Source organism: Podarcis liolepis (assembly GCF_965112155.1).
Source record: "Podarcis liolepis genome assembly, chromosome: 3".
Classification (NCBI taxonomy): Eukaryota; Metazoa; Chordata; class Lepidosauria; order Squamata; family Lacertidae; genus Podarcis; species Podarcis liolepis.
Window position 1 is genome coordinate 46,923,041 of NC_139557.1, and position 19,274 is coordinate 46,942,314.

The 19,274-nt window shown below is 41.3% G+C and overlaps 1 long non-coding RNA gene across 1 annotated transcript; it reads left to right on the forward strand.

The window, feature by feature from the left end:
• Window positions 1–248: 248 nt before the first annotated feature.
• Window positions 249–1,874, forward strand: LOC310703034. Its single transcript, XR_014523910.1, has 2 exons — window positions 249–434; window positions 1,540–1,874. It is a non-coding gene; the product is annotated as an uncharacterized lncRNA (long non-coding RNA).
• The last annotated feature ends 17,400 nt before the right edge of the window (window positions 1,875–19,274 follow it).

The window sequence follows — 19,274 nt, forward strand, 5'->3', positions numbered from 1 at the left end:
CTATATATCATAGTCTGCAAAGAGTGACACACTTTTAAATTTTCTTTTAATGTGTTTGTTTAATTGATTTCTTTTGAGGCAAATGGAAATTTGTCACTCGGCAACAGCTGCCACAGCTCTCCCCCTTCTTCTTCTGGAGTCTGCTAAGCATCAGCGTTCCAAATGAGTCTGAATCTCCAGAGGAAGAAGAACGGAATCAGAACACGCATTGTGTCTCTTTAGTCAGAATTCTGTTCCCAGCCACCTCCATGCCTCCCCTCTCTGCTAATGTATGCCTGCCTCTGAGGCGAAAACAGATCTACGGCTCCTGTCCTTGTTCTGAATGAGAATACATTATTCGCCAGCTCTGTTTCATTAAAATTATTCCACTCAGCTGTGAAAACAGACTTGCAATGGATTGAATGAGTCACCTCTCTACCCCAGATGCTGAGGAGGTGGGCTCTTTAAATGTCATGGAATAAATAAATAAACAATCTGCATTTGGCACTGGGAATATATATATGCAGAGAAATATATTGAGAAAACTGAAGGCTATATATATATATATATATATATATATATATATATATATATATATCCTTCAGTTTTCTCAATATACTTCCCTGCATCCTATTTTAAATCAGATTAATTAATTATATCTGATTACCTGTAATACAACAGTTGCATTGACAAATGAGTTATCTGTGCCTTTGAATAATTTGGATGCTTTTTCTCTCCAAACATATATCTGTTCACAGATGGCACTTTAGAGTCATTGCAGACTTCCATGAAGAGGAGAAAGCAATCTTATCCAGTCCCCTCTTCCAATTGCAGCCACCCACACAACCTCAATGTTTTAGCACAGGAGTCTTTAGGCTTTCCAGACCTGGGACCCACCTTTAACCCCAAAATGCATTTCTTAATCTTTTGCCATATATTTGTATGGTGATGGTGCTGCTGTTGTGATCCTGCCTTAGATCAGGCCATGAGCTGATAGCGCTTGCCCACCAGTATTCCAAGAGGGCAGCGGTTTTGGTCTTGTATGGTTTACTCTGGGGCATGGAAGAAACATTAACCCTTGCAACCAGCTCTTGAAATCGTCCTTGGCCAGCCACAAAGGCTTGTGGGATTGCCTGCTGAAAACACACACTTAAATTGGCTTTTAAATCATGGCCTTTGAAAGGGCAGGGCAAGAGCAATGGACCGGAGTTAAGAATTCTTCACTCTGGACCACCTCCAAAATATTTAAGCCCATCAGTTGAAGACCAATGTTTCAGAGGGTATCCCAACCATCCAAAGCAGACTTAGGGACTACTGGGAGATTTTAGGTAAAGTGGAGGTTGGCTAGATGATGGCTATTCTCTGCCTTGGAGTCAGAGGCAGTATATGTTTGAACACCAGCTCCCTGAAAAATCCAGGGGAGAAGAGAGTGCTATTGTGGGTTGGCCACACATATCCGGTTGGCCACTGTGAGAACAGGACGCTGGACAAGATGAGCCCTGATCCAGCAGGGCTCTTCCTATGTTCTTATAAACAATGTCTCGCCCATTTCATTTGCAGACACCTCCACTGGATTGAAGGAGCCTTCTATACATGAAGCAATGCCATCAGAAGCAACCTATTATTTTTATTTTATATATTTAAAACTTTTTCACAAGGAGCATCCATCATAATTCCCAATTGGCAACTGATGGGAAGAGAGGCCAACTGAAGCACAGTCTGGCTCTCTTGTACCTCATGTCTGCCCAGGAGCATCTAATCACCTGGAAATGAAAGCCTGGGGGCTTGTCTCAGCGTAAAAAAAGGTTGCCATTGGTCTTTTCCCACTTTCCCTGATAAACTGCACATCTAACATTACCAAATAAACACTACCATGTATTTTACATGTTTATAAACACTCTCCTCCTTCTTTCATTTAAGTTTTCTATAAAACAGGTTCAGACTTATGGATACTGCTGACGAATTTCAGCAGGGTTTTGAATTCTGTGAGTGATTCTTCTGTGACCTTTCTAAATTAAATGTGTTTTCTGGACTGAAGGGCATTTGTACATTGCTGAGGAAGGCTACGTTTAAAGGAGTGAGACTCTACATTATGCTGTAAAGGAGGTGAGGCTATTTTACAGTCACCCCCAATGCCTTTGGGGAATGAGTTCTGGACTTATATGCCAGCTGCTGTCTTCAGCAAATGCAAGACGAACTCCTGTGGTTGACATTTCCATTAGTACAATGGCATATAGCTGTTCCAAAGAGTCAGCCACACATTGAGATAGACAGATTTTTGCAAAGCTCAGGCCAGTCCTAGGGGCACCTTTGAAGACAAGGACCAAAAACTTGAATTTGACCTACTATTGTGTGGTCAGTCAGCCAAGACAGATGAGTGCTAAGATGATGGGATGGTGCTTTAAAAGTGCTTTGAAGCAGGCAAGCAGGCAGGCAAGAGCATTATCCTTATACTTCAGTTTTATAAGGCAAGCTGATTTCTATGGAAACTGGAAAGAAAAGTTGTGTATAGGGCTAGTCCAAAGAGTCCTTGAGCTCAATCCACCATAGCCTGACTTCACGTGAAGGGAAGTCCCTAACTCAACCAAGGGTTTGAGACCCATAAGCTACCCTCACCTAGTTTAGCCAGCCAGTTGAAGCAGTTTCCCGTGGTGTGGCCTGGGTAGGAGCCATAGGTGAGAGCTGAGTGCAGAGTGGGGACCAAATGTGGACAAACTACACCAGAAAAAGCATGACATGTTTCCCACCAGAGGTACTAACCTTCCCCTGACACCCCTAAGCAGTGTATAGGATACACAATACAAAATGACTGAACTTGAGTTAGAATTATTAAACCAGATTTAAGTGAAAAAGCCTGCTGGAATAATAATAATGTGCCAGAAATTCAACTTGGGGAAGGGGAGGGAGGAGAGACAGATGTTTGACCTCAATTGCACAGGAGTTTCACAAAATGTAGCCCACAATAATGAATGTATGGCTCCTTGTGGATATGAGGCCTACACCAGAGCAAGGGGGGCCACTTACAGTGGCTCCCCTGAAGACCTCATTTATTGGAGAGGAATAAGGGCCCAGAACATCTCTGACATGGACCCCTTTTGACTCCCAAGCTTTCTTCAGAGGCACCATAGGATTATACCCAACTCTATATTTTTGGTGTAGCCACTTCTGACCTGGTCCTGATAGTACTCTAGAATATATTCTTCTGAAGTGTATATAAATTACACTGCAATTCAGGACAATGGCTGTGTTGCCCTTTGAATAATATATTACCATCTTTTGTGTAGCAGGTGGTTGAACTCAGCTTTTTACTTAAGGTATAGATAACCTTAACTTTGTCTAATGTGTTGAAATGGTATTCAGCTGTAGTAAGAGGAGAGAGAGAGAGAGACCAAGCAGCAAAGGGCATTTTTAGCAGTGAACTTTATGATACATGCTCATATTTTAAGATGAATCAGTGAGCCTAAAATGCGATTTGAAGGGAAATATTTCATTCAGCTCTCTTTGCCATCATTTAATATGTTTCCAACACCCTTTGGGTCTATGAGCATTGACCTTTGCACTGTATTTAAAATGTACTGGCAGTGCTGGTGGCTGAAGGAAAAGAAAAGTGCCTTTATTTCACATTTAAAATGGCAAGCTAATGCTGATAATATAGGAAATGATCCAGAAAGGGGGGGGGTCAGCACTTTCCACTCCCAATGAGAGCATTATGCACACCCTGGAGAGATTCTTTGTCTTGTGCATTGTGGTTTATATTAGTGTTGGAATGAATCTTTTGCCTTTATGGTTTTTTTCTGTGTCCAGGGCAGCTGTTTATCAGCTCCATCTGGTATGTAGGCTGAGACCCTACCTGCCGGCAGACTGTCTCACCAGAGTGGTGCATGCTCTGGTTATCTCCCGCTTGGACTACTGCAATGCGTTCTATGTGGGGCTATCTTTGAAGGTGAACCGGAAACTACAACTAATCCAGAATGTGGCAGCTAGACTGGTGATTTGGAGTGGCTACCGAGACCACATAACACCAGTCTTGAAAGACCTACATTGGCTCCCAGTATGTGTTGGTGCTGATCTTTAAAGCCCTAAAGGCCTCGGTCCAGTATACCTGAGGGAACGTCTCCACCCCCATTGTTCTGCCCGGACACTGAGGTCCAGCGCTGAGGGCCTTCTAGCCGTTTCCTCACTGTGAGAAGCCAAGTTACAGGGAACCAGGCAGAGGGTCTTCTCGGTAGTGGCACCCGCCCTGTGGAATGCCCTCCCATCAGATGTCAAAGAGAAAAACAACTACTAGACTTTTAGAAGACATCTGAAGGCAGCCCTGTTTAGGGAAGCTTTTAATGTTTAATAGACTATTGTATTTTAATATTCTGTTGGAAGTTGCCCAGAGTGGCATTATCATTATTATTATTTTGTCATGGAGGAGGAGAAGTGAACTGTGAAAATGTTGGGGAAAGAACTTTGACAAACTCATGCGTTATGTGGCAATACTGTGGGTCGCTGTTGTGCTGCTGTGGCTTGTTTTTCTTCTCTGACGCAGCAGCACTGGTGGCGCTGGCGCTGGTGAAGGTGCTCCAGACCCCACTGTGATGCTCCCTCTTCTAGGGCACAACACCCTCCCTTGCATGCACATGCCCCTCAAAAACAACTAACCCCCCCCCAAAAAAAACCCTGGACATTTCATGTCAAATGCAAAAATCTGCCCAGACAGGCATGCTGGCCTCCCAAAAGAGGACATGTCCAGGAAAACCTGGACATATGGACATATGGCAACCCTAAGGAATGTCTGTTTAAGCAGAAGGAAGTCCCAGTTGGTTCAATGGCACTTACTCCTACCCTAAGTCAGTGAGCACAAGGCTTCAGCCTTAGTGAAGCAAAGGCTCAGTTTTGATGGTGCAGTAAAAAACATCACACCACTGATAATTCTAACATTTAAGAACATTTTCAATAATTAATTTGGTAATTAATTCATTATAATCCATTTAGATGCAGGTTTTTAGATAGCCGTTGTGGAAAGTAGATTGTTCTGGCAATTAAGAGCATCAAGTACAGTAAGCAGTGAATAAAAGCATGCTTCATTTAAAATACACACACACAAACACACGCAACTGCAAATATGAATCTTGCCATCTGGCCTAAATAAATTTCACTACACCATTTTATTTTTATGGAATCGGGGGAACTGTCTGCAATTAGCAATTATAGGAGGGTAGTCAAAAAACTTCGTGGGGGGGGGGGAGGCAGGCAGGCAGGCAGGCTCTCCCAGTTATATTTGTACAATTATTACCAAGGGCTATGGGTGCAGTTTCCCCATGCCTCTATAGGACACGTTGCAAGTGTACACATTGTCTGCACATTGTTGTGTCTGAGCACAATGTCATCGAGCAGCATCTGTTCCACCTACCTGCAGCAAAAAGGGGAGGTGAGATAGCATTGGCTAAGCTAGGATCAATGGTCATTTGGCTTCTCCTTACCCAGAACACCTCCCTAGGAGAACATTTCTCCTGGTCATTAGATCTGTGTATATAGCTTTATGAAGATTCAGCATCCATTTTTCCTTCCTTTCATTTGAATTAGGATGAATGTGTAACTCTTACTGATGGGATCATCATAGAGATGCCAACTCCCTAATCAACTGCTTGTGCCTCCATAGGGAGGGAGTCCCACACTTCCAGAATCATGAGATGCGCACCTTTTTGCTGGGCACCATTGTGTTTCAGGCAAGCCAAACCCACTGAGGTAGACACAGTTGCCTTGATTCAGCAACTATCTTTTAAGTTACTGCAATAGCACATTAGTTGGAAACATACGGCAGTTGTGATTTCAAAGAGGCCTACCATATTTGTAGTGTGCAAACAACATTGGTGTGTGTTTCTCTGCTTTGATCTTCTGGAAGACTTTAGTGAGAGGTGTGAGCATCAGCGGAGCAATAGCCAGAGCAATGTTTTCAATGAATGTTTGGTTCTTCCAGAAATTCCATCAGCTGCTGAGGCTGGCAACTTCTTACATCCATGCCTGCAATTCAGACATCATTTGTGGTGGGGAATAATCTAGTCTATGACTGCTTGTCTACAAATATGTCACTGTCTGTTTACCTTGCTGCGCATCAAATGGATTAGAGGCACCCCTACCTCAATACTTATTAGAGGAAAGGCGTGACGGAATCCAACTTTACAGATTCCCTGCTGCCCTGCCTAGCTTTGCCTCTGGCTAGGAAAATGGTAAAGAGCGAAAAGCCGACTTAGGATGCAATAATATGGATTTTGCTAGACTAGTCTAGAAGCAGCTAGTAAGTGTCAGGGGCTAGGCCTTGATGAGGACTATTCTCAGCTGGTTGCTCAGAGTTAGATCTTTTGCACCCAGCTGCTTAAACCCTTGTGGAATTTTAATAGACCACCAATTACACACACACACACACACACACACACACACACACACACACACACACACAAACACACACGGGGCTGAATAAAGTTTGGATGACTTCACCCCCTCCCCTTCCCAAGAGGCACACAACTTCCTTCCTTGCAAACAGCTGATGCTAGCATAAAACCTGGATCAAACAGAAAGCTTATTCAGCAATGGAGAGATACCCGGGAGCAAAAAAGGAAGAAAGAAAAGAAAATTAAAAAGTACACTTCCTTTGGATGTGTCAGCTTCTATTATCCATTATGATAAATCATCCTTCCTAAAGTACTTAATATTATAATGAGGGAGGACTGTCAATATGAAGGTGGTGGCTGACTCTTTCATATGCAAATAACAATCATTTGCATGGAACCACACCTCACTCCTGAACTCTTGAACTCCGCATATGTAAAATAAGCTGCTTAGAGGGTCCCTGGATTATTTAGACACATCCTAATATTGCTTTTGTGTGCTTGTATGACAAATGATAAATGTTCCTTGTTGTAAGTGACAGCTCTAGCGCAACAATAACTGAATCACTAATGATGGGCACACTTCATAAATGAGTTTGTACACATTTTATTCAATATGTAGGGATAAACGTGCAGAAGCATTATGTACTATGAATAATAAAGGATAACTCTTATGATATAATAGTTTAGCTTGACTTCCCCACCCCCAGGTATGACTTGTGCTTCTTTCCACCATTTCTTCCATGCTACTTGCATTAGACTTCTTTCTGAAATGAATATTTATGAAATAACAGAAAACAATGAAATGGGAAAGGCAAGCAGGTCCTATATAGCATTATTTCACTTGGAGATCTGATCTTGTTTTTCTTTAGGGAATTGGAGAAACTGTTCATTGGCTTAATGAGATTAAACTCTGCCCCTACGTAATATATCGGTGAGGAAAATAAATGCTTCATGGTGTTTGTGGAAGGTGGTGGATTCTCCTGTATTGGAAGATTTTGAGCAGAAGTTGGATGGCCATCTGTCACGGATACTTCAGTTGAGATTCCTGCATTGCTGGGGACTGGACTAGATGAACATTGAGGGTCATTTTCAACTCTGCAATTCTATGGTCAGTACAACAATTAACTCATTGTCAGGTGTGAGGGTTTTTTGTTTGCTTTAGAAGTCAGAACAGAAGGAACCAAAGCTCAGGAGCAAGAATAAAGGAGAAATGCAGTTCAGTTTACCCTTTCATGTGAACATACTTAATCCACACTTTCCAAAACAATACAGAGACTGAAACACCACTACTCCCCAGATCTTGTGGTGTCATTCTTCAACCAAACAACATATACAAAACTGTGTGCATTATAAGTGTGCATAAAAATGCATATATTTGTAGGGATAACATACAAACCTATCTTGCGCTCATGAAAATTGCTTCCAAAAATGTGTGTTTTGGGAGAAATTTGCACCCAAATGCTGCCAAATTCCCATGAGGCCTTTGAAGAAAAATAGCACCACAAACTGATGTGATCCTGTGGACCACTGAACTTAAAGATTGGGAACTGAGAGTCACTGACATTGACAAGTTCGTCCATTCCTAGTCAGGAGCTGAGGACATGATGGACAAAAAAGTCAAGGAGCAGAGAAGCAGAGAACTGAGGAAAGGAGCTCATGAAGAGGGAGAAACAGAGCAAAAAAGCATGGGATGAAAGAAATATTAGTCAAGTAGACATGGGCAATGGAGGCTAGCTTCAACATATTGATTTATAAATGATGTTCTATTCCTAAGCCTGATTTATAAATCTACACAATAGCAAACAAATAATAAATAAAACATTTACCCCTCATGTGTTCCAACTTTGGCCATTATGTTCCATTACAAGATGCCTCCAAGTAGTGCTCTGTGCTCGTCTTTTGATTCCTATTGGAGAGAGGATTTCAAATTTGCATATAAATGGAAACGAAGGTAATGTGATAATAGCTTCAGTTAAAATGTTTCCTTTTTAAAGAATTAATTCATTTTTAATAGGAACAGTAAATATTTTCAGTTGATACAGAGGTTTCTTTTTTTCATATATAAAACGACAAAAACCAACAGTCTTCTTGTTGTTATCTGCTGTGTCAGAAACCCTCATTAGAGGAGCCTGTCATTTTCAGTGACTTACAGAACCTTTCCTCCCCTCACCCCACAAATGTTTGTCACCAACAAAGGGAAAACAACATCAACCACACAGTTACTTGAAAAGTGTAGAGGCATCATACTGGGTTGTAAATAAAATGAATCGTATGCCGCTGTGAGCTTAAGAAATGCAGTCACTTGTAAAAATAACTAAGTTCAGCTTATTACTACTACTTTCCCTCCCTAATTCTACTGCACATCTACCTACAATGGTTTATATCAAAGACAGAGCAATCAACACCAGCAGATCCACAGTGGTCCAATATTGCTTCAGGGAGCCGAACAAATGAATAATCCTCCTTGTGACTCATGGCTTTCATTTGAGGATCAGGCAGTCAAACTGCTTCCACACTGTGACTCTACTTCCTCTGCTGTCATGCTCAGCATGGTTTGGCACATGATTCCACCATAGAAATATGGGTAACTTCCATAGCAGACGTGAAATTTTGGCAAGAAAATATTGGGATGGAGAGTGCAGCATTTTTTAAATTGTTATTCTTGTACCTCTCTCGCCACCAAAGGAACACAAGTGAACAGCAAAAAACCTACACAAGCAATGCTGACACCAAACCCTACATATATTAAGTAAAATAGAAACATAATCACCCGACCCCACCCCATCTCCCCACCCCTCTTTCCCCCGTTTCTTCCTAATGTCTCAGCAAATGAAACTGATTTGTAAAAATGTTACATGGGGGGAGGGGGAATACAGGAGAAGAGACATTGCACATACTTTTGTAAATCAAGAAATAATAATAATAAAATAAATAATAATAAAAATACATTTTGAAATATTGTTGTTCTTGTATTTATTGCTTTTATCAGTCACCCAATAACAACAGTTCTCTGGCCAATGCACCTCTTAATAACAATGTGTTCATGCATTGCTCCCCTGCATGTGGACATTGCAGCTTATAACCAGAAATATAGTAGGAGGTTTCATGGTGAAATTATCAACACTATGATACCTCTGGTACTGTTACTGTAGTTATTAAACAAGAAGAGTCTTGCTGGTTCAGACCAAAAACCTATCTATTCTAGCATCCTGTCTCCACAGGGACCAAACAGATGCCTATGAAAAGCCCACAACCAGGACATGAGCACCATAGTCCTAGGAACATAAGAATTTATATTCAATTAGAGCACTAATCTATCCAGCTAAGTGCTATCTACATTGACAGGCAATGGAACTCTAGCATTGCAGAGAGCCTATCCAAGCCCTACCCAGAGATGCCAAGGGTTGGAGCTGGGAACTTCAGCATACAAATTATATACTTGCTGCTGAGGTGCATCCCTCTGCTGGGGTTGTTCACCAGTGACTAACATCTGAAGGCATGATACCGATGACTGTGGAGGTTGTATACAGTCATTGTGACTCTTAGCCATTGATAGTCTTATAATACATTCATTTGCCTAATGTCCTTTTGAAGGCATCTAAACTGGTGTGATCAAGGTTCTGAATCATGCAGGGTGAGTCCATGAGCACAGCTGGCTCCTGCTGCAGATGTTCAGCCTCAACCTGTGAAGGTCCAGAACATCCAGGGCATGGTTGAAGGAGTGGGGCCAGCAAGCTGCCCTCATGCTCTTCCCCCACACACTGTGGGAAATGAATGATGGAAAAATATTGAACAGGGCTAAAGTTTTAATTGCCCTGCATATGTGCACAGTGACCAGGGCTTATGCCCTTTCTTCATCACATGATAGCACCCACACATCCATTGTGGGTACTTACCTGTCTGAGCATCTGAAACCAGAGCTATGAAAATTCATCTCTTTCCGTTTATGATAATGAACCAGCAGGGCTTTTCTTCTGCCGGAACTCACTGGAGCTCAGTTTTGGCACCTCTCAGGTGGGTGCCATTCTAAGAGAACAAGGGAGGCATTCATGGTGAGTTCCACCACCATTTTCCCCTAGAAAAACAGCAATCTGTGATAAAATGGCAGTAATAAGATAGGGTTTGTAATATTCCCCTACTGTGTGTGTGTGTGTGTGTGTGTGTGTGTGAGATCATCTTTCCCAAAATGTTTCCCACTCCATTTCTGCCCCCCTTCCCCACTCCTCACATAGAGTTACCATTTAAACTCTCTTCCATTAGTAATATCCGTTTGGGTTGCATTCCACCCCTTCCTCTTAGTTTTCTGAAATAATTTGTAGCCGTAATTACTTCTCTATTACCCACTTACTTTAGCTATGTCACCTCATTTGTTAACATTTCTGCCAAGAACTGTTGCTTTAATTTTTTAAAAAAGAAACTCAAGTGATTGTGTGATTGTTGTTGCTGGTTTTCTTTTTTCATATAAAAAAGTGCAGACGCAATTTGCTGTGGGTATTCTTTTCATTGGGGATGTCGCTGTAAGCATTTTAAAAAGAACCCAAGCATTTAATTAGTATGTACTTGCTTCCCCGCTAGCAGGACATCGGCTAGTGAGTAAATGGATTAAGTTACTTGTATTGCCAGATAGGAGTCATCTTGACAGTTGTGTTTTTCATTCTCAGGTGTCTAGTTAAGAGAAACACAGGGGTCCAATTCAATCTTTAAAAACTTTATCTTTGCCTAGAATGATTATGGCTTGGAACACAATGTGATTTTCCACAGTAAACTTAGCAAGGGATTATGCTTCTCCCTCCCCTTCTTCTCCTCCTGGTTCAACGATGAAAGGAATGAATGCAAAATACAAACAGAAGCTGTTCTGTAGGAAACAGTAGGTTAGCTGATATATCTTCCACTGGTTGCAGCCTGAAATTCACAAATATTATATCAAACACTATAAATGGATTAGTGTCTTCTTTCTTTTACCCACTGATGGATAAGAATGTTGTGACTGTGGTTCTTGGGTGTGTAAGAAAATATTTTAAAAGACTCCAGTTTACCTTATTTGCTCGAGATTGTATTTTAATTAACTATTTGATGTTGTTTCCTAATCTGATAGTTCAGAAAAGAAAGTAGTGTTTGCATTTGAAGCAGATAAGCCAAGGTTTGTACCAAAGGCTGAAAAAAAATCTGTGACAAGTTAATCTGTCCCAGCGGCATGGTAAATAAAGGAACAGATGGTGATATCTCCCCCTAGAGTTTCTTAGCGGGGAGGAACAAATACCTCTTCAAATTTGTGAGGCTGCTATTAGTGCTGCAACTGAAGTTTCTTCTCTTTATCTGTTTCCCAAAAGGTGGATCAGTTGATTTCACCCACCCCATGAAGTGTATTCATTCATACAACTCTCAGTAAAAATCCATGAGTCTGTGGTCAGAGAAGTGAATAAAGAGGCAAGACACAAGACAACTAGGTAGAAGAAGCAGGGCCAGGTGGGGTATGTGTGTGAAAGAGAAGGGGGGCATTTGGCCAAAGCCTCAAGTTGAAAGGGGCCTGAAATATAACTGCTTGAATTTTTTTTAGCATTCAATGAATTTCAGAACTTGGTTTTCCATGTGTTGGACCAAAATATAACACAAAGGGCAGATCCACACTATTCATTTAAAGCACATCCAACAAATATTGAAAGAGCATGACTTCCCCCAAATAAACCTGGGAAGTGTAGTTTCCCATCACAGACCCACAATTTCCAGCATCATTAACAAACTGAAGTTCTCAAGATTCTTTGGGGCTGTCATGTCCTTTAAATGTGTGGTGTGGTTTTCCCTGCTCTCTCAGCTGAGAGAGATGTGATTTGGCAAAACTCCTTGTTAACTGGTACAGATTTTGCTATATTAAAGATCTACAGATAAAGGATGGTATACAGGTATTAATATTTATAAACAAAAATATTTCAGTCTTGGTGGCACAAGTTTAGATCATGATTATATAAAGAAACCACCTCTAGTGACTAGGGCTCACAAGCTGGAAGTGGCCTTGGTTTTTCTGGATCTCTGAGAGGACCTGAGTGGATGTTGATAGTGAAATAAGCTAGGCCTTAGCACTCCCTCTCTTCTTAAGTCCCACCAATTCACATTGAGTAGGGAAGCTTTTTCTAAGAAAGGTGGTCCGGCCTCAAAGACAGATCTGGGCTGATGTACTGGTAAGAATAAAGGTTAATGGATGAACTTCATCTTGCAACCTAAGCTGTCTCACAGAGTTATTGTAAGGATATAGAGGGATAAAAGTGCTGTACTGAGTTCCTTGTTGGAAGGGTGTGATAGATAGGTCAATAGACAGACATACAGGCAGACAGACAGCTAGAGGGTATATATGAGGATAGCGAGACAAATATAAATAGGAATGTTCAGTGGAGCTAGGTAGAGTTGGCTGTACAGCAGAATAACCTCCCAGGCATTTAACCTCACCTGGTTAAGAGCTCAGCATCCATTACAGGCTTGCTTAACATCCATTAGGGGTTTCTGAGTGTTCACTGAGATTTACGGGTAATGCAAATCAGTTAATGGTAAAGAAAATCCTTCCTGAAATTGTGCACAACCTCTTTCGTCCTCCATTGGTCTGACTCCGCCTTTATGATTAGCAAATGTTAAACAGAATTTAGGCCTTCTGGCCACACATCCCTTCTTGATATGATTCCTCCAGAGGTTGCCGGAGCTACTCCTCTGTGTTTGTTTTTAAAAAAAATCTATTTCCTTTGGTTGTTCTTGTCTCTTTTTGTCACTGTTGTTGCTAGTTATTTATATTAAGATAACAGGCAGAGCCCTTAGTTAGAATTAGAGATCTGTAGAGATGCATATTAAAAGGCAGACTCTGGCCTCAAGTGTTTGCAATCTACTTTTTCTGTCATCTTTCCCTATTCTGCTTTGTGCTCCTCTCATTAAAATATAACTAAAGTTTGCATTCTCTTCTTTGTTCATCACCTCATACTGTTTTTATCCTTCCTCCCCATTCCTTGAGTCATCAGAAGGCATTTTTTTCCTCCTTTGCCCTCATTTCTGTTTGGAGCAAGTCACAACTGAAACAGAATAGTGCATTGCTTCTCATTTCCTGCCAGTAGGCATAATAAACCAAGCAAAGCACTCTTAAATAGCACTGGGCAGCATGTTTGTGATGTTCAGCTTCCAATGTGAATGCTGCCACTGCAATGGACTCAACATTTCCAAGGTTTCACAAATGTTTCCCTGCCTGCTCTCTAGCATAGATCCCCTGCCCTGATGCAGCTTGACTGCCTTATCATTTCAAAATGGCCAAGGTGTGTTTTTCCTTCCAGAAAACATTTGTGCAGTATTATACAGCTTCCCTGGCTGCCTGTGTCACCTGATTGGGTCTGCAGACTGCCAGAGTGGCAGTGTAGGTGGGGCTGTGTTATGAACCTGGCTTCTCAGTGGTGCATGTTACTGCCAGGAAGTGAGAAGCTTCATCTGCTGCAAGGTCAGCAGAGGAGCTGCTCCAATTTACACAGCACTGTCTCCACAAGATCCTGAGCTCCCTGCTGCCTTGCCACTCCCTCTCAGCAACTGACAGGGCACGTGTTGTCAGTGAAGCCAGGCCCCCTGGTCACTACTGCCACTATACAGATAATCTGCAGAAGGCAAGAAATAAAGTACACTCATAAGCACAATAGTAGATTAAAAACAAACTACTCGCACCCAACCAATGAAAACGTCACTAAAATTTTCTCTTCCCTTTGATAATTTTTGAATGTACAGTGGTACCTCGGATTAAGAACTTAATTCGTTCTGGAGGTCCATTCTTAACCTGAAACTGTTCTTAACCTGAAGCACCACTTTAGCTAATGGGGCCTCCTGCTGCCACCACACCACCACCGTGCAATTTCTGTTGTCATCCTGAAGCAAAGTTCTTAACCCAAGGTACTATTTCTGGGTTAGCGGAGCCTGTAACCTGAATTGTCTATAACCTGATGCATCTGTAACCTGAAGTGTCTGTAACCCGAGGTAACACTGTAGTTTATTTCTCATTAATTGATGGAGAATGCACGCGCACACACACACACATACAGAGAGAGAGAGAGAGAGAGAGAGAGAGGTTTTGCTTCATTTGTCAAACCCAGTTTCCCCAAAGTTATATGTATATTCAGAGATGTTCAACTGAATCATGTATAAACCTAGAGGAGAATATTCTCACAGTAGAAAAAGTATTCCAGCAACTAAAAAGTCCCAGCTCCTGTGTTTCATATCATCCCAAAATGCTGGAAATGTTCCTAGAATCTCTTGATTAAAGAGAATAGACATATTACCAAGGCCACATTACAATGTATGTAAACGTCCTGCCAAAAAAAGGTACAATTTTGGAATAATCCCAAACATTTGGTAATGAGGCATTAAACACATAATTAAATCTATCATGTAAAAATGGTGAGCCCTTAAAAAACCCCACCTTTAAGTAGAATGTGTCCATTACTAATTTTGTAAAGATGAAACGTTGATAGTTATCATTTTATTTTTCTATTTTTCATCACATCCTTCCTCCCAAAGGAGCTCAGCAAAGCAGCAAAAGCAATATAATATGTTCTATCCATTTTATGCAATGTCTATCCAAGCTATGTTTCTCCTTAGGCATGTTGATGCTACAAACACAGGCATCTGCATAGCATGGCCATTTGGTTGGCCACTGTGTGAAATTCCCTAATACCTGCAGGGAGAAGTGACAGGAGATTTTGATCATCTCCTTCTTGCCCCTGAGACCCCTCTATCTCTGCAAATCTGCTGGGGGAGCAGTGCAGGCTACAGAATCCTCTGGATTAGAGAGGGAAATAGCATGGTGGCTGCTGGAGAAGAAAACAAAGGGGAAGCCTTCTCCCATGAGTAGAATTTTGATAGTTTTAGATGTCACACAGCAAAAATATTTATTTTACTTTATCTTTCATGCCTTGCAGAATTCTTGTGGGATTTAAATGTAGAAAAGCAGAAATAGTTTCTTCTGTTATTATATTACCAAACTAAGAAATTTTCCCCAACTGGCTTGTTTTCATTTCTCCTGTAGGTGGAAATGGCCATGTGTTTTGAGGACCAAACTAGGTCACAGAGCCACTCAGACTTAATTACATAATGTGACTCTGAAATGTCCGAAGCTTCCCTTAATCATCCTGATTTGCCTTGTAATTTAACACAAAGAGCTTTCACACTCCTGATCCTTTCCATTCTTCCCATTCAAATGGGACGCATTAAAAGTTCAAGATGAGCCGTTTTGCTTCTGTAGCATCCATCCATAGAGTCTCTCATTCTTCTCCCAGTGAATAAGATGATGCATACATATATCTGTGGGCTCAGACACACGAGAAGCCCATCAACCAGAACTCCTCACACTCTATATAAAGAACATCATATATCAATATAACTAGGTTCACTGGTTTTGTATTAGTGGATGACATACAGAAGACAACATTGATGCAGGAACTATTCATCAACAATGTTCATATCTGGACCAAAGGTCTGTGCTTGACAGATTTTACCTATTGTGAAGGACTTGAGACAAAGCACTCACCAGGCTGAAACAACCTTCCCTTCCCTTTTTACCTTTAGCGTTCATCATTTAAGTACAATACTGATAACCATCTTAAAAGGTCTTCCAAAAGGTCACTCACAACCTAGCTATAATCACTTGAATTGTGTAAGTCGTCATCTTATTTTATCTAATGTTTAAAAACGAGAACAGTGATACTTTTCATAGCTGGGTTATGAAATAATTGTTGCCTTGCCATTGTTGCCTTGCTTCTTTTTGGTTTTAACCTTGTGTTTTCCACGTTACATATCACAATGTGAGAGGAGGTTTTTTTAGACCCATGTGTACTCATGAATCAGGCTTAGGTAGACTGAGCTGCTTTCAAATTCTGGTCCCCTCAGGCTCATCTGATTCATGAGCAGACAAGAATGAGTGCTGGGAGTGACTTCAAGGTGCTTTACTGTGGGGGGGGGGGAATACATTTTTTTCAAAATATAGCTGTGGAAGACACTCTTAAATGAAGAAACTTTGGCTCCTACATTTCTTATTCATTGATATGTAGAGTCTACACAATTTTAAAGCCTTGATAGTCACTATATAAAACAGGCATTAAATATAAGAGTGTAAAAGGCTTTAAAAGCCTGCAACACATCCACCTTTCCCTGGGCTGGTCTGACCACAAGCAAGAGCCCAGAGGCAAGGATGGATACCTCTGAGTGTCTCGGTCAGGCAGATGGCAATTAGTTGCAGACAGCATTTCAGGACCTTGGATAGCTCCAGTCAGGCAACCTCTTCCAACAGAGCCCAAGAGCTCACTTGAAAACTCCTGGAAATTACTTCTGCCAGATTTCACTTCTTTCCTGAACAATGGAGAGGGGTATTCGTCTGGTCTGGAGCCTAGCACTCTGTCACCTTTCAGGCTGTTTTCCTTTTCTCCAGTGTTTTCCTGTCTGAAGATTTCCACATTTTGTTTGGGGTTTCACATGATGTCAAAGCAAGAACATTCATGGCATATGGTGCATGCTTTGCACTCATTTACATGTTATTTGATTCCAGAAAACTCCATTTGCAGACCCTTAACTTGATTAAATTTGGGCGTACAGTTCTTTTCTGCTGTTTTCATGAGGGAATCATGGGGCAACAGCAGCATGCATATATGGAAAGGGTAGGGAGATATAATGTTTGTTTGTTTGTTTGTTTGTTTGTTTGTTTGTTTGTTTGTTTATACCCCGCCCATCTAGCTGGGTTTCCCCAGCCACTCTAGGTGACTCCCAACAGAATAAAAGCACAATACAGTCGTACCTCGGGTTAAGTACTTAATTCGTTCCGGAGCTCCGTTCTTAACCTGAAACTGTTCTTAACCTGAAGCACCACTTTAGCTAATGGAGCCTCCTGCTGCCACTATGCTGCCGGAGCATGATTTCTGTTCTCATCCTGAAGCAAAGTTCTTAACCTGAAGCACTATTTCTGGGTTAGCGGAGTCTGTAACCTGAAGCGTATGTAACCCGAGGTACCACTGTAAACCATCAAACATTAAAAACTTCACTAAACAGGTTAGTGACATTATCCAATGGTATGTGTGGTTGTGGTTATTTTTTACCCACAGCTCTCAGAGCAGCTCACAATTTGTGGTTCTGTCATGTTACACCCACTGATGTGAATGAAACACAACATGCTGGCATATTGGTCAAAAAGCCACAGTTCCATGATACAACATGTACTGCAGCATGAAAGGATAATTTGACAATGGGACAGAAGCACTAGCATTATAATCAGGACAACACAATATTCCCCATGTCTGAATGCATCTCAAGCCAGCTTTGGCCTCACAGATTTGCCTGCACCAGTGAGTGTAAGTCTTCTAGTCTAAAATGGGGTCTGGCTCTTTAGCTGTGGTGTACTGTTTATGAGGGAGGGAGCTCCGGAATTTGAGTCTTTGTCACTTTACAAGTTTTTAACTATGCTTTTATTATGTTTTCACATTAATATGTAACTTTTAAGAAGTCTCTTATAACATGAATTTAGATGGAAATTTTTGATATGTTTGTAAATCACTTAGTTTTTCTTTCTTGAGTAAGTGGTATATAAATACAAACATATTTCAGCTGCTAAGACCTGCATTGCAGCATTCAGAGAAGTTTGAAATCCGGGGAATAGCTCAGTGATGATCCACACATTAAACCAAATAAAAAAATTCCTTCCAGTAGCACCTTAGAGACCAACTAAGTAAACCTGTTGACAACTGGAAAGAGAAGTTGCTGAATTGCAACTTATTACCAAACTTAAAACCATGGAAAGACCTGGTCTGAATAGAGACATTGGATTCTTATCTCTTTATACATGATACAGATATTTTTAGCCATCTCACCCCTTGCTTTTTCCTGTAAGACCAATTGCAGTCGTCAACAGTCGTCAACAGGTTTACCACACCTATTAGCCAATCACGCATTCCCACCACCCTTCTGAGTGGGATTCTCCCCACCCTCACCTCCCCACGTATTCTCCCCACCCTCTCACTATATATAAGGGTCTGACTTCTGTTTCAGTGTATCTGAAGAAGTGTGCATGCACACAAAAGCTCATACCAATAACAAACTTTAGTTGGTCTCTAAGGTGCTACTGGAAGGAATTTTTTTATTTTGTTTCGACTATGGCAGACCAACACGGGTACCTGTAACATTAAACCAAGGCAGTAGATCAGATCATTTCATATAGAATTTGGAAGTTGGGAGAATCTGTTTTAACAATGAGTGGCATTACAAATATATTACAGAAACAGCTAAATAAGAATTGTCACTGGGTATCTTTTATCAGAAAGGGCTTAGTTCTGTTGTGTTGATCAAGCACCCATTCCAGGAAGGTTCTGTTGCATACTTAAAATGCCCAAGGCACAAAGCATTTAAAAGACATTGCATTTGTTATTTATTCATTATTTCATTTAGAACACTTATATTCTGCCTTTCCCCTCCAGAAGGCTTCCAGGAGGCTCACATAACAGAAAACAACTGAACATTAAATTCAAAAAACCCACTAAAAATAAATGCCTATCCAGCCAGTATTTAGGAAAAAGTGATGGAACAATTCTGGAAGTCAATCTCTTTTGCTTTCTCCCACTCTCCCTACACACAACATGTGTGCCTGTACATAAAACCTCAGCAATCTCACGGTGAAGCAATGCACTGTAGTGGTTAGAGTTTTTTTACTAAGAGGACATGGGAGACCAGGATTTAGATCCCTGCTCAGCAATGAAGCTCATTGGGTGATCCTGGGCCAGTCACAGTCTCACAGCCTAACCTACCTCACAGAGTTGTTGTGAGGATAAAATGAAGCGGGGGAGGGGGAGGGGAGAGAACCATGTATGCCACTTTGAGACCTTGGAAGGAAAGTTGGGATGGATATGTAATGAAATAAATAAGGTGGAG